A 15,365-nucleotide genomic window follows, 5' to 3' on the forward strand; every position below is an offset into this window, starting at 1 on the left:
CACCCATTTTTTTTCCCTTCCCTAAAAAATACATTTTCCAAATTAATCTCTATATTACTTGTAGTTTTATCATCCATCCAATCTAACTCTCCTATTCCTATAATTGCCTCCACAATATGTCTTAACCTATTAGCTACGTAATATAGTTTAATATTTGGGAGACCCAATCCTTCCTTTTTTTGACTTAAATACCATTTATTCTTATTTACCCTCGCTCCCTTATCTCCATTACAATAATTGTTTATGATATTTTGCCAACTTTTTATCTCTAATTCTGAAATTTTTATTGGTAACATCCTAAACACAAAATTAATCTTTGCTAAAATCTTCATTTTTATTAATGCTATTCTTCCAAACCAGGATAAATTTAATCTTTTATATTTTTCCAATTTTACCAAAATCTCTTTTTTTAAACTATTTAAATTCTCTTTCTCTAAACTCTCTAAATTTTGTGTAATTTTAATTCCCAAATATCTAATCTGTTCCTTAACTCTCATTTCTCTTCCCTTTTCTTCCCAATCCTTCTCTTCCTTTTTATTATAATTGAATAACATCATCTCTGATTTGGACCAATTTATTCTTAACCCAATAATTTCCTCAAATTCTCTCAGTTGCTGTTTAATTCTTCCCATCTTTCCTATTGGATTTTTAATAGTTAGCAAGGTATCATCTGCAAACATATTCAGTTTTTTTTTTAATACCACCTATTCCTTCTATCTCCCCATCATCTTTTATTGCATTCGCCAATAATTCCATAACCATTACAAACAGGACCGGCGAGAGTCGACATCCTTGTCTTGTCCCTCTGGCTAGTCGCATCTTATCCGTAACTCCGTCATTCACTACCACTACGGCTGTATTTTGAGAGTACAACTGTTCTATTATAGCTTTAAATTTATTTCCAAATCCCATTTTATTTAAAACCATCTTTAAAGCTTGCCAGCTCACACAATCGGAAGCCTTGAAAATATCTAATGCCAAGATTTCCGCTTTAATCTTAGACTTTTTTATCACCTGTATTGCATTTAAAACTCTTCCCACTAAGTTATGCATTTGTCTACCTGCTACAAATCCACATTTATTTATTTTTATTTATTTAAGGATTTTTATGCCGCCATTCAGCCAAAAAAGGCTCTCACGGCGGCTTACAAAAGTATTTCTTGACAGTCCCTGCCCACAGGCTTACAATCTAAAAGACATGATACAAAAGGAAAGGGGATTGGGAGGGAGGAGGAGATTGATCTTCCCACATTGATCTTCCCCTATATATTCAGCTATAAATTTATTCAACCGCCTTGCTAAAATAGTTGAAATTTTTTTAGCATCTTGATTTATTAATGAAATAGGTCTATATGAATCAGGGACAGTCAAATCTTTATCTGGTTTTTGAATTAAAATTATTAATGAATATTCCCATGATTCTGGTGTCCTCTCTCCTTTATTTATTTATTTATCATATTTATACCCCGCTCCTCAGCCAAAAAAGGCTCTCAGAGCGGCTTACACTTAGCAAAAAAGACAGTCCCTGCCCTCAGGCTTACAGTCTAATAAAGACATGACGCACAAGGAACAGGAGTTCAGGAGGGGGGGAGGGGGGGAGGAGAGAGAGAGAGTTCAACAGGAGCAGGTCATGATGTTTCTTCTGCCTGCTCCTGTCCCCTTGCTCTTTCTTCTTCCCCACAGGGCCAAGATGACAGTTTGCCCTGTGGGGGTGGGGGAAGAGTCCAACAGGAGCAGGCCATGATGTTTCTTCTGCCTGCTCCTGTCCCCTTGCTCTTTCTCCTTCCAATATGGAGTTGTACAGCTTCAATAATTTCGGTACTAAGAAGGTTTTAATAACCTTATAATATTCCGGTCCTAAACCATCTACCCAGGTGATTTACCCACTTTCAAATTCTCAATTACCTCTTCAATTTCTCTCTGCGTTATTACCTTCTCCATTAACTCTTTATGTTCTATTTTTATTCCCTTCTTTATATACTTTTCTATATAAGCTTCCAACTTCTTTTTTTGAATATCCTTTCCCTTATATAATTATTGATAAAATTCTTGAAAAATTTTTATTTTACCCTTCATTATGTGACAATAATTCCCTTGTTTATCTTTCAATATTCCTATCCCATTCCTAGCTTTTTCCTTTTGTGTGAGTCTGGCTAGCAATCTAGAATTTTAATTGCTATTTTCAAAATACTCCCTTTTCATATAGATTAAATTTTTCTGAACTTCCTCTAAATTTAAATTCTCTAATTGTTTTTTCTTTGCTTGTATTTCTATTAATTTATGTTTATTTTTAAATTGCCAATAATCTTTCTCCAATTTCTTAATCTCTACCTCCAATTTTTCCTGTTCTGCAAACTGTTGCCTCCTTAAGTTACACATTTCTCTAATACAAATCCCTCTTGCTACTGCCTTCATGGTGTCCCAAACAACTGCCCTTGTTGTTCCTCCCTTCTCATTAATTTCCCAAGTCTCTGACAGTTCCCTCTGCATTTTTTCTACCATTTTATTATACTTCAAAATTTTTGTATTTAATTTCCACCTAAACGCTTCTTTATAATTCTTTCTAACTGTAAACTCTAAACTTAGCAATGCATGATCTGTTACTTTTATTACCCCTGTTTCCATTTTACAAACCTTAGTTGCAAACTCTCTTGAAACAAATATATAATCTATTCTAGAGTATGGGGTTTGACTTGTCCAATCTATTATCCATTACCATATTAAAATCCTCAGCTAAAATAACATACCCCTCCTTAAACTCTTCTATTTCTTTAAATAATTCCATATAAAACTCTCTATGTCTCTCATTGGGGGCATAAACATTAACTAATGTATATGCTTTGCCTTCAATTTGTCCCTTTATCATAAGATATCTACCATTATCATCCTTTTTTATAGTTTCTAATATAAATCCGCTTTTTTTTTGAGATCAAAATAGCCACTCCATTTTTTTTATGTCCCCAATGACTTTTCATAATAAACTGACCATTTTGTGCGTATTTCATTTACTCCATCGAACCCCTGATGTGTTTCTTGCAGCATGATAATGTCAGATCCTTCTCTATTTAACATTTGTTCAATTCTCCTCCTTTTCACGACTGCCCCCAGACCTTTAACATTAAGTGTTGATACTTTAATTTTCTTATCCATATTTAACCTTTTGATACTCCTTCCGATCCCGTGTGTTCTGCAACTCATAATCACATAATAAAAACACAAAACCCATAAACCCCCTTCAAATCCCTCCCCCCCCACCCATTCAAACCTCCCCACTCTCCATCCCACCCCCACCTCTTTCCTCCCCCCAAGTCCCCGTAAGTCTACCACTCCGGCCATTATCTACCCTTAAGGGAGGGGGGGGAGGCAGTGCTCCGCCTGACCGGCAAGACCTCTATATTTTAACAAGTTTTATGTATTATTATCTCGTAGTCAATTTATCAAATTTATTACATCCCAGACGCCCCAGCTTCACTTCCATTCCCATCTGCAGCTTCCAGACTTGCATCCTTGAACAAACCCAAACTCTTCAGCAACTCCTTGCCCTGATCCAAAGAGGTTACTCTGTGCTGCCTCCCACCATGTGAAAATCTTAAAAAAATAGGGTAACCCCAAGCATACTTTATTGCATTCTTTGTTAACGTTTCAGTTATTTGCTTAACGCTGCGTCTCCATTGGAGTGTTTGCTGACAAAGATCGTTGTAGATTTGCACTGCTCTGCCTTTGTATTTTATCATAGCCATAGACCTCAATTTCTTCATAACTTGCTCTTTTTTGTAGTAGCTGCCAAATTTCAATAGGATGTCTTTAGTTGCTTCTTTAGAATTTGCTCCTCCCACTCTATGAATCCTTTCCAGCTCACAGTCTTTTATTTCCAGATCAGGCATCATATCTTTAAACCACTTCAAAATTATTTTTCTCAAATCCTCTCCAGGTTCTTCAATAAAGTTTTTAATTCATAGATTGGATCTTCGATCTTGATCTTGTAATTGGATCAGCTTTAATTCTTGGTCCTGGAACTTTACATTGCAGCTTTTTTCAAAGACATCCTGCCTTTTCTCCAATGATTTTACTCCAACTTCTAATGTCTTTATAGCTCTGTCATTCTGAGCAATCTTGTCAGCTAACACCTCCAGCCTCTTATCTGCTTTCTTTGAATGTTCATCCATCTTTTTAATCAGAGTTGCGTTACTATCCAATATCAGGCTCTTAAGTTCCTCCATAGAGGCTGGCATCTTGCTAGCTTTCCCGGCCATCTTGTCACTCCCGTTCTCTCTCTCGCTCTCACTACTTTGTGTAACTTCTTCTGTACACACCTTTTTGAGACGGGCAAGAGTATGACTTGAGGGGCGTTTTCGGCGCTGCCAGATAATGTTTTCAACTTTTTTAAAAAAAATTCTAATGTTCGGCATGGAGCTTATATCTATTGCTTAATGTCCTGAATAGCAATCAACACAGTCTCTCTTTCCATGCATATAAACAGTTTTCCTCTCTCAATGCTTTCTGATAGGTGAATTTATTGCCAATTACTCATTCTTCCCAGATAAGGAGTAATGTTTCACTGTAATTAACTCAGCAGGCGATGGAAGAGATCCAACAATAATATCTTTACTTTCGATTTCAGTCTCAACACTCCGCCAAGCTGATTTACAAGCCCGAAGAACGGGCTAATTTCCTCCCTCCTTATGCCGATTATGCTTTCAAAAAAAACCATCATCACCATCTGTTGAAAGTCATAAATATTTCCATTGATGTTCATTAGAAACCCATGCCTTTTTAAACGAGATAATTGAATTCTTGGATGCCCCATCCGGGAGCCTCCCAAGAAATCTTACCCTTTCATGGCCGTCAAGCTCCGCCCCCATTAACTCCTTCTTTAACTTGATGCGTTTCTTGTAAAAATATAATATCCGCTTTATCTCTGTTCAGTAAAGCTTCTATTCTCCACCTTTTTAACACTGTTCCTAACCCCTTGACGTTTAACGTAGTAATTCTCATTTGATTCTCCATATAATTATTATTTTCTTTCAAATGGTCCTCTAGTGAAAAAACAACAACATACATATTGTTGGTTAGGCCTCATCTAGAGTATTGCGTCCAGTTCTGGGCTCCACAATTCAAGAAGGACGCAGACAAGCTGGAGCGTGTTCAGAAGAGGGCAACCAGGATGATCAGAGGTCTAGAAACAAAGCCCTATGAAGAGAGACTGAAAGAACTGGGCATGTTTAGCCTGGAGAAGAGAAGATTGAGGGGAGACATGATAGCAGTCTTCAAATACTTAAAAGGTTGTCACACAGAGGAGGGCCAGGATCTCTTCTCGATCCTCCCAGAGTGCAGGACACGGAATAACGGGCTCAAGTTAAAGGAAGCCAGATTCCGGCTGGACATCAGGAAAAACTTCCTGACTGTTAGAACAATGCGACAATGGAATCAGCTACCTAGGGAGGTTGTGGGCTCTCCCACACTAGAGGCATTCAAGAGGCAGCTGGACAACCATCTGTCAGGGATGCTTTAGGGTGGATTCCTGCATTGAGCAGGGGGTTGGACTCGATGGCCTTGTAGGCCCCTTCCAACTCTGCTATTCTATGATTCTATATACATACATTCTCCCCTCTTCTCCCACCCCCCCCACCCATCCCTACATTTAAGCCCTTACCCCCCTTTCTTCTCTGGAGATGTCTAACCTCCCGCATGGCAATTCTACCCTTGGGGGGGTGACAACCCACGGTATCCGGCAACCTCCAGTCCCCACTCCCAGTCAGTCTTCTCACTTCTCTGCATTCCCTACAGCGACACCTCCAACTGCTCCTTCTTCTGTTTCAGATTCCACCTCCTTGTTTTCCATCTCTTTGTCGCCTTGGATCAGCCCCAACTCCCGCAACAATGCACATCCTTGCAAAGTCGATGTTATTCTGTGATGGCGTCCCCCATATACAAACTTCAAAAACACTGGGTACGCCCAGCTGTAGCTTATCCTAGCTCTCTTCAAAACCACAGTGCATGGTTTCATACTCCTCCAACTAATGGTTTCTGGGCAAAAATCATTGAAAACTTGAATTGGATTTGATTTGAACATCAGCATCCCGGGAACCAACCTTATTGCTTTCATCAGTTGGTCTTTTTTGAAAGAACTTGCAAATCTTATGATAATGTCTCTTGGGTACATACTCCTTCTGGGGCCCATTCTGTAGACATGTTCCAGATCAGCTTCTTCCCATCCCAGCTCTTTGGTCACAGTCCCCAACCATTCCAGGATCATGCCTCTCAGAACTTTAGGGTTCTCACCTGAAACCTCAGGGACCCGTCTGATGCGAAGATTCCAACGGCGGTCCCGATCCTGTAAAAAAATTATTCTTTGCTCCCATTGTTCAAATCTGACCTCATGTTCTTCCAGCTTCTGATCTTGAATCAAAGACTTTCTTTGCATTTCCGCCACTTTTGTCTGCAAAACTTGTGTGTCTTTCTTAACCTCTTTAATAGCTTCTCTCATCTTCTCTTCCACTCTTTGCAGCAGTTTTTCTCTATCTGCTTCTTCTTCCTTACGGAATGTTTGTAGCTCATCCCCTATCAGCTCTCTGACACTCCCCAGCATCTGTTCTGGAGTCATATCTGGCTTCTTAGCAACAGGAGCTGCCTTGACTCCTTTCTGATTCCCAGTAGCCATCGGAGCGTCCGCTTCCTTGTCACTCTTATCTTGCTCCTTAGCTCCAATCCTTTCTAAACGTGCCAAATTCCTATCTGAGGGATGTCTACCCCAGCGCGGCAGCTCAAGTTGTTTATGTACTTTCCCATCTTTGGAGGAAGATTTAGGGTCTCCAGACATCAGCTTTCGGCCAAACGCCAAACGCCAGTTTCAGACCGGTAACAAAACTGATTTAGTCTCCCCTTATCTCCCTCTTAAAACTCCAGCTCCTTTCGCTTTCAGTGCCAGAGGCTTTCGCTGCACTCTGTCAAAATTTACTCACTCTTAATTTCTCTCAGAAGTGAGATATTTTCTTATAAACGCTTCAATGACTGGGAGCTCGGGACTCCAGATGTTACTCAGCCAACGGAAGTTGCATCGTTAATATTTATTTTAAAAGAGAAAAGAAAAGGACTTCCTACAAATCAGTCACAGTAACTCTGCATCTCAAGATGCAGTGAGTAACTGCTGTCAAATATGGCCATTTTTTTTCATTTTGGGGTAAAAACTTGGTTTTGGCTTCTGCACACAAATTACATTTTAAAACTGGTATGAAAGTAAATGAGCTCCAGACTTGCCCATGTTCCCCAGAGAACAAGCATTTAAAAGTGTTTAAGTTTAAATGCATTTAAAGTGGTGGTTTTTTAAAAAAACATTTAAATGTTTTTAACGTTCTTGTTTTTATTATTGCAGGGTTTTGTTGTTTTAAATTGTTGTACACCGCCATCATGGTTTTTTAGATGATAAAGCTGTATATAAATGTTAATCACAAATAAATGCTAAATATTAAAAGCACCCATGAACTTGGCAGGCGATGTAGCTTCGCTCCTTTCACCTGTCCCTTTTGGCCTCCCTCACCACCAGCAGCAATCAGGAGTCCATGTTTGTCTTACAGCAGAAGGGAGAGAAGGGTGGATGAGAGGGCCAGGGGAGGACTGTGGCAGGGAAAGTGAGGCTATGATGGTTTCAAAGGTAAATGCTCATTGACTGGGTTCAGACGATCAGCAGAGGAAAAGAAGCCACCGTCACTTCCTTTCTCCACCTTGGGCATGCCACTTGCCATCCGCCATTTCCCAAATTACCCTCACTGTGGCACAAGTTACCAGGTCGTCTGAATCCAGCAAGGTGCGTGGCGGGGGGGCGGGGGGCGGGGGGTGGGGCGGTGTGGCTTCCAAAGCACCCCATAGTCTGTACATCTAGCCATGGGTTGCTGTTCAGACAAGATGGCAACCTGTACCATTGTAAGGATAATTTGGGAAATGGCAGGCACGTGAGTGCCGTTCTCTGGGTTGTGATCTGGCAACTCTACCTCTGGCCTCTTTCAGTAGGTAGAAAGTAACACCTAAGTCAGCTAGGTTTTATGTTCATGTGTATACCCAGGAAGTCCCCGAACCTGCCACCCACCCCCAGAATGAATGAGGAGGGAAATCCTGAGTACAGAGGAATATCTTATTTGGCACCACTTTCTTCCTCCATTGTGATCAAATACTAGCATGTCTCGTTTTAAGAGGACTTGTAAATTGCAAGGAACTGTGGGGAGGTACATGGCATCTTTTTAGATACTCCCTTACAGAAACTCACTGAGGGCTGGATGACCCAATGTTAGACATGGAGGGTAACTTTTGTCTTCACCATAACAGTATCCTCTATTTCTAACGATTAATACATCTCCATTGGAGTGATGGCCACCATGGGAGAATACCATTGAGGTGTTTCCTCCTGATACTAGGTATTAAGAAGCAAGCCTTCTTCATTGGCATAGCTCCATCCTGGATTTTGTTTCTTGGTCATGCTAGAGCAGAGCTTTCCAAACTGTGTGTCGCAACACGTTAGCGTGTCAGCTGCAGTGTGTAGGTGTGTCACGCGAATGTAACGAGAAACCTCTGAGTCGATGTGAAATAAGCAATACCAACTTGCATGCATTTTTACGGAGCAAAGGTGCCAGCTAGTATGGTGCACTAGTATATTCCCCTTCCGCTGTATCCGTGTATGCACACCACGGTCGAGGGATCATACAGGTACTGCGCATGCACAGTATGCATAATCGGGTCGAAACAGCTGATTCTGCGTCACTTCCTGTGACGTGGCTGCACCTGAAGTGACGCATTCGAGAAATTCCATGGGTCCAGTTTTTTGACAGAACACCGTCTCAACCGCTGCTCAATCGCAGCTCGACAAAATTGGTTCAGTGTGAAAGGTCTTGGAAATGTATGTTATTATCTTGCAAATCATATATTTTTAAAAATATAAAAGAAAGGTTTTCATGAGATATGTTGTGTCCCCATACATTTCGTTATTACAATTTATGTACGTGTCCGTATCTCTTATAAGGGGTTAGTTTAACCTCCGGTTTTCTAGTAAAACTGAATTGCTGTGTCGCGAAATGATGCATGTCTAAAAAGTGTATCACCAACATGAAAAGTTTGGAAAGCTCTGTGCTAGAGTGTGGCACAGTGACCAGGTTAACATGATCATGGGGCGGGGGGGAAGCCACAGTGGCTTATTCCACCCCCTTCCTCTGTGCCCCTGCCAATTGTGTGTCAGAGGAATTAACTTAATTATCCTTGACAGCATGGCTTCTCATGTTGTGCAAAGCTGGACAGGGTGGCTTGATGCTGTGGGAAACTAGCTTTTATAGGTTGCATTCAATGCTGCTCTTCTGTTCTCAAAGGAGATTTTGTAGCAATGGAGGCCTCTGCTAACAAAAGAAAGAGGGGGATGGAATTTGTACTGATACTTCTTCGTGGTCTCTATGCATCACACATATGGGCTTTGCACCTGCGCAGAGCTCATTTCGGGTGCTTCCAAAGCTAAGGGAAACATTTTTGGGCGGGAACCCTTCCCCCTGTCCTACTGCGCAAGTGCAGCAGTTCCCGCCCAAACCTTAGTTCTTCTTCGACCGCCATTGCGGCAACATCATTTGAGGGACTTCTGATAGTGATTTCTTCGTTTATAGGGAAACTTGTTCGTCTTCTTCAGCGTTCTAATAAAATTGTAATAGCGATTCGCCCTACGGGCGTATGGCCATGAAGCCTCCTTTCAGGAAGTGTGCGAGGTGCGGGGGAAAGCTCCCAGCCCACAGACGGGCACTCGGTCTGCCTCATTTGCCTGGGAGGACATAAAGCTGAGTCTTGCCATCACTGCATGTCTTTTACTAGACTTACATGCAGGCATAGAACAGACAGGCTCTGTGCGATACTTTGGGAGAAGGCCCTCCAGGCAACTGACACACCCAAATCCATGGATAACCGCCCTTGAAAAATCATGGCAGCCTCCGCGTCCTCTACTCGAAGGGAGGCACTCTCACCGAACGTTTCAGAGCAAGGTGATTCAGCATTCTCTATTCAGGGGGTTCGCATTGGTGACTTGCCCCAAGCGCAAATCTCCTCAACCAGACTTGAGCGCACTACTCACCCAGTAACACCAGGCTGCTCCATTACTCTATCAGCAGCCAAGAAGATCTCCAAGAGGGCTCGGACACAGAAGGAGGGCCAGAAAAAGAAAAGAAAGACTAAACATTCCCGATCGTCCCTGGGAAAGCAGTCACAACGGGCCTAATCACCAATCTGGGCATCTAAGTCACTGGTACCAATGCTTCCACACGCTGACCAATCACCGGGCTCAATGTCGAGATTACCGGTACCAATGCAGTCACCGTTGGTACTGAGGATAGCTTCTAGATCCCTTGAGTCCATTTCTGAAGGGGAAATATGAGACTCGGGCTCCTCTAGAGTAGACAACTTACCTTTGACTCAGCTCTCTCAACAGGAGCCTCAAGGGCAGCGTCCAGTATCTCTACCAAGCTTGCCAGCATGGTCACATGCATCGGAATCGATGCATAGACAGGGTGGATCTTACTTCTCCCATGTAGGTTGGGACAGACCACCTCATTGGCCAGGGGATCCAAGACGGCCATGTGGTTGGGGTGACTGGGAATACTGCAAACAGTATGATGCGTACCCTCAGGGAGTTTCCCACTTCTGGTACCGTGCTCCGCAGGATGACTTATTTATGCCCAACATCACTCTTTCTAGGATAGTGCCTTTCTTCACCAACCATCTTCAATTTTTTATCGATCAATGGGAACTGATCACCGATTCCTGGGTCCTAAGCATTATACAGCATGGCTACAGGATTGAGTTTAAGACCCTCCCTCCTTTCTCAGGACTCAAGATCATGGCCCCCTCGATACCGCTGTTGGCAGAAATAGATTCTCTCCTATTAAAGGGAGCGATCTAACCAGTTCTGAGGTTGGAAATGAGGGCAGGTTTCTACTCCCGTTATTTTACAATCCCAAAGAAAGACGGAGGGCTCCGCCCGGTCTTCGACCTGAGGGATGTCAACAGCTTCATTATCACCAAGAAGTTCCGGATGACTACTGTCAAGTCCATCCTCCAGCTGTTGCAGTAAGACGACTGGTTTGTGGTGATAGACTTGAAGGATGCATACTTCCATATTGCTATTGCCGCATCCAGCCGAAAATTCCTATGTTTCATGATTGCAGACCAACCCTTCCAGTTCGCAGTTTTACCATTCGGACTAGCAACAGCACCTTGGGTATTTACGAAGTGCATAGCGGTGGTGTGCGCCCACCTACGGAAGGAAGGGATTCGTGTTTTTCTGTACATTGACGATTGGCTCCTGGTGTCCAACTCCTGCCAACAACTTCAGGGAGAAGTGACAACTACTCTTCGGTTATTATCCAGCCTCGGTCTATGCATCAACTTTGAGAAATCGAAGCTTACACCATCTCGAAGGAGGGATTTCATAGGAGTCACCCTTGATTCAGTACGGTGGAAAGCCTTCCGCCCTTCCTGACCAGCTTCACCAACAGGGTCTCTTACCATCACTCGGTGATAGCACGTTCCATACAGAGACTTCTAGGACTAATGGCTGCAAGTACTTCAGTAGTCCGCTTCACCTGTCTGCGTATGCGAACACTACAGAACTGGTTCCTGAGGTGCTTCGACCTACGACAGAACGCCACACGGGTCAGGTTGACCTTGTCCCCGGCAGTCTGATCATCACTACTATGGTGGTCGACAAAGCGCAACCTCGTGAGAGGAATGCCGTTCCTACAATCGACACCATCCATTCTACTCACGCTTCACTAATGGGCTGGGGCACACATTGCAACTCCCTCATGGTTCAAGGTCGAAGGACACGGAACCAGACCAAGGAGCACATCAACCTCCTCGAACTCAGAGCGGTGGAAAAGACACTCAGAGCCTTTGCAGTACTATTACGAGGACATCACGTTCAGATTGCAACAGACAATACAACAGTGGTTTTCCACCTAAACAAGCAGGGAGGTACAAGATCCCTTCCATGAATCCAACTGACAATAAGCATCTGGGATTGGTGCATTCAAAACAAGATCTTCCTAACAGCGATTCACGTCGCAGGCAAGGAGAATACTTTGACGGATGCCTTGAGCAGAACCAGTCAGTCCTCACACGAATGTGAACTGCATTGGGAATCGCAGCACATGATATTTCGTCGATGGGGTTACCCACCCATAAATTTATTCGCCACATAGGACAATGCAGTATGCAACAACTTTTGCAGCAGGGCGGGCAAAGGACGAGCATCTCTAGGAGATGCATTTGCAAGGACTTGGAACGGGGATCTTCTCTATATCTTCCCCCCATCCCATTTCTAACCAAGGTGGTTGCGAAGATACGAGTCGATGAGTCCAACTGCATAGTGATTGCCCCCTGGTGGACTCGACAACCGTGGTTTACCCAGCTGCTCCTGATGTCGAGGGGACAGTACCATCATCTCCCCTCAACACCAACGCTTCTCACGAAAGAGCACGGCAGGGTGAGCCATCCAGATATAGACACGCTTCACCTCACAGCGTGGAGAGTAGCCCAATAACACCGGATACTCACCTCCCGGATGTGACTCAGGTTAACAGCTTACCTGATTCTATTAAAGCAATACTAGGTGAATCGAGAAAGCCATCCACCAGGCGCTCTTATAGTTACAAATAGAAAAGATTCACCATCTTTGCAAAGAATAATGACTTTGATCCTGTACCTAGTTCGGTTAACAAGTCATTGGAGTATCTCCTCCATCTTCATAATGAAGGTTTAAAGCTTTCCTCCATAAGGGTACATCTTGCAGCAATTTCTGCCCATTGTTGGACCCTGGGAGAATGGTCTCTCTCCTCGAATCCACTGATAAAACAATTTCTTTGTGGCCTTAAAAATATAGCACCCCCATCAAGGACTCTGGTCCCAGCTTGGAGCCTTTCGGTGGTGTTGCATGCACTGATGAGACAACCCTTTGAACCGCTGGCGACAACAGACTTGAAGCTTCTTTCTATGAAATTGGCATTTTTGATAGCAGTAATGTCTGCTAGACGCTCCGGAGAGCTTGCAGCACTTCGAGTAGATTCCCTGTATTTAATTTTTCACAGGGATAAGGTGGGTCGAAGACTTGACATAACCTTTCAACCCAAGGTGCTGTCAGATTTCCATACTACGCAGGACATAGTTCTTCCAGCGTTCTTTCAGAACCCTAAAAGACCACTAGAACCGGCATTGCATACTCTGGATGTGAAGAGGGCCCTATCCTTTTATAAGGCCAGAATGGAGCTCTTCAGAAAATCAAAAACTTGTTTATGTGCTATGGACAACCAAGAAAGGGACACTCGGTCTCATCACAGCATCTAGCTCACTGGATAACAGAGACAATTAAGCTAGCTTACTCCCTAGAGCAGTGGTCCCCAACCTTTTTGGCCCCAGGGACTGGGGAGGATCTACACAGAGTCGTGAAGGCACTTGCGTGCGCCTCCAGTGCGCCCCGAAACTCACTGTGTAGATCCTGGCCAGAAGAGGAGGAGGAGGAGGCGGCGGCGGCGAAAAGTTCCCAGGGCTCCTGTCAGACGCCAGGAGGAACGGCTCTGAGTGAGTGACACCATTGGTGCCTAGAGCGTCCTTGCCACCGCCGCCCACCTCCCCGCTGGCCTCCTGCTGCCGGTGAAAGAGCCACCTGGGTCGGAGAGCTCAGCGGAAGAAGGCGGGGCAGGCCTCCTCCTCCTCTTCTGGCCAGGATCTACACAGTGAGTTTCGGGGCACACTGGAGGCGCATGCAAGCGCCTTCACGACTCTGGTTTCGTGGAAGACAATTTTTCCACAGACCGGGGGGGGGGGTGTTTGAGGGGATGCCTTCACATAATCAACCCCCTTTAAAACCTGGTTTTTGTATTAGAAACAGGAAGTGTAGCTAGACTCTCAATGATAATTGAAAAAAATGTGTTTTTAAGATGGAAAATATCACAGGAAACATTTTTCATTTTGTTCAAATAAAAGAAAACAAGCAGCCAGGCCGCTGCTTGCTATTGCTGCGCTCGCTGAGATATGGGCGGGAACTACCTCGCAGCGGCCAGCCTGGACCTATCCCGAGGTGGAGAAGAGCCACGGGGGGTGGGACCAGGGGAGGAGGCTGGGTCCCTGCCTGCAAGCGGTGGCCAGGGTCGCGCCCCCCCTGGTCCCCGAGGGGGAGGAGTGGAGCTGCGGCGGTGGCAGCCTCCCCAACCCCGACGCCGCACCCGGAAGCCGCTTTCCCACAGTGGCTCTAAGAGCACTCCCCCCACTCCAGCGTCCTGGCTTCGCTTTGGCTGGGTGGGCACCCAGCCAAAGCGAAGCCAGGACGCTGGGGCGGGCGGCTTTGGAACGGCTCGCCCGGAAGTGGGTGGGTGAAAGCAGCTCACCTGCGCGGCCCGGTTCCTAACAGGCCACAGACTGGTCCGGGTCCGTGGCCCAGGGGTTGGGGGCCCCTGCCCTAGAGGAATTGGAGCTCGCACAATCTGTGAAAGCTCACTCAACAAGAGGGACAGCAGCATCTGTGGCATTTGGCAGAGGTGTTCCTATACAGGACATCTGCAGAGCAGCGACGTGGTCCACCCCATCCACATTTGTGCAGCACTGCAGACTGGATGTCAGAGCAAGAGGTGGTTGCTCATTTGGAAGGGCAGTTTTGTCGGAGGCCCTCCGCTGATACACCGACCCACCTCCAGGTATGTGAGCTTTGTCACTCGCCCATATGTGTGATGCATAGAGACCACGAAGAAGAAAGGCAGGTTGCTTACCTGTAACTGAGGTTCTTCGAGGGGTCATCCATGCATTCACACCACCCACCCTCCATCCCCACTCGGTGGAGGACTTATTGTAGCTCATGCAAATTCATCCACTATGACTGGGGCCGCAATGTCGGTCTCTATTTTGAACTAAGGTTTGGGCGGGAACCGCTGTGCTTGCGCAGTAGGAAGGGGGGAGGGGTTCCAGCCCAAAAACATTTCCCTTAGCTTTGGGAGTACCCGAAACGAGCTCTGCGCAGGCACAAAGCCCATATGTGTGAATGCATAAATGACCACTCGAAGAACCTCAGTTATAGGTAAGCAACCTGACTTTTCCCCTCTGCCTTGTACCCCCCCCAAATCTGGTCCAGAGGGTTGGGGGCCGCTCAAAAATAGTGCGGGAAGTAGCATGGGCCGTCCCCAAAATTGCCTCTCTTTGTCCCCCCCTTCCATTAGCAGAGGCCTCCACCGTATTAAAAGCCCTTATGTTCAGCATTGGATGCAAGTGTATGTATTTAACTGGTAGGTTTTGTATACAAAGGGCTTCATGGAAATGATCTCATAATTTGTCCATCTTGTTAGCTCTGTGAGGCAGTGAGT

At 44.7% G+C, this 15,365-nt stretch overlaps 1 protein-coding gene across 1 annotated transcript in view; it reads left to right on the forward strand.

Moving 5' to 3' along the window:
• AXDND1 (axonemal dynein light chain domain containing 1) overlaps nucleotides 1–15,365 on the forward strand; it is a 66,119-nt gene that overhangs the window by 41,651 nt on the left and 9,103 nt on the right. The window lies entirely within an intron of this gene.

Source organism: Elgaria multicarinata, chromosome 1, assembly GCF_023053635.1.
Source record: "Elgaria multicarinata webbii isolate HBS135686 ecotype San Diego chromosome 1, rElgMul1.1.pri, whole genome shotgun sequence".
Lineage (NCBI taxonomy): Eukaryota > Metazoa > Chordata > Lepidosauria > Squamata > Anguidae > Elgaria > Elgaria multicarinata.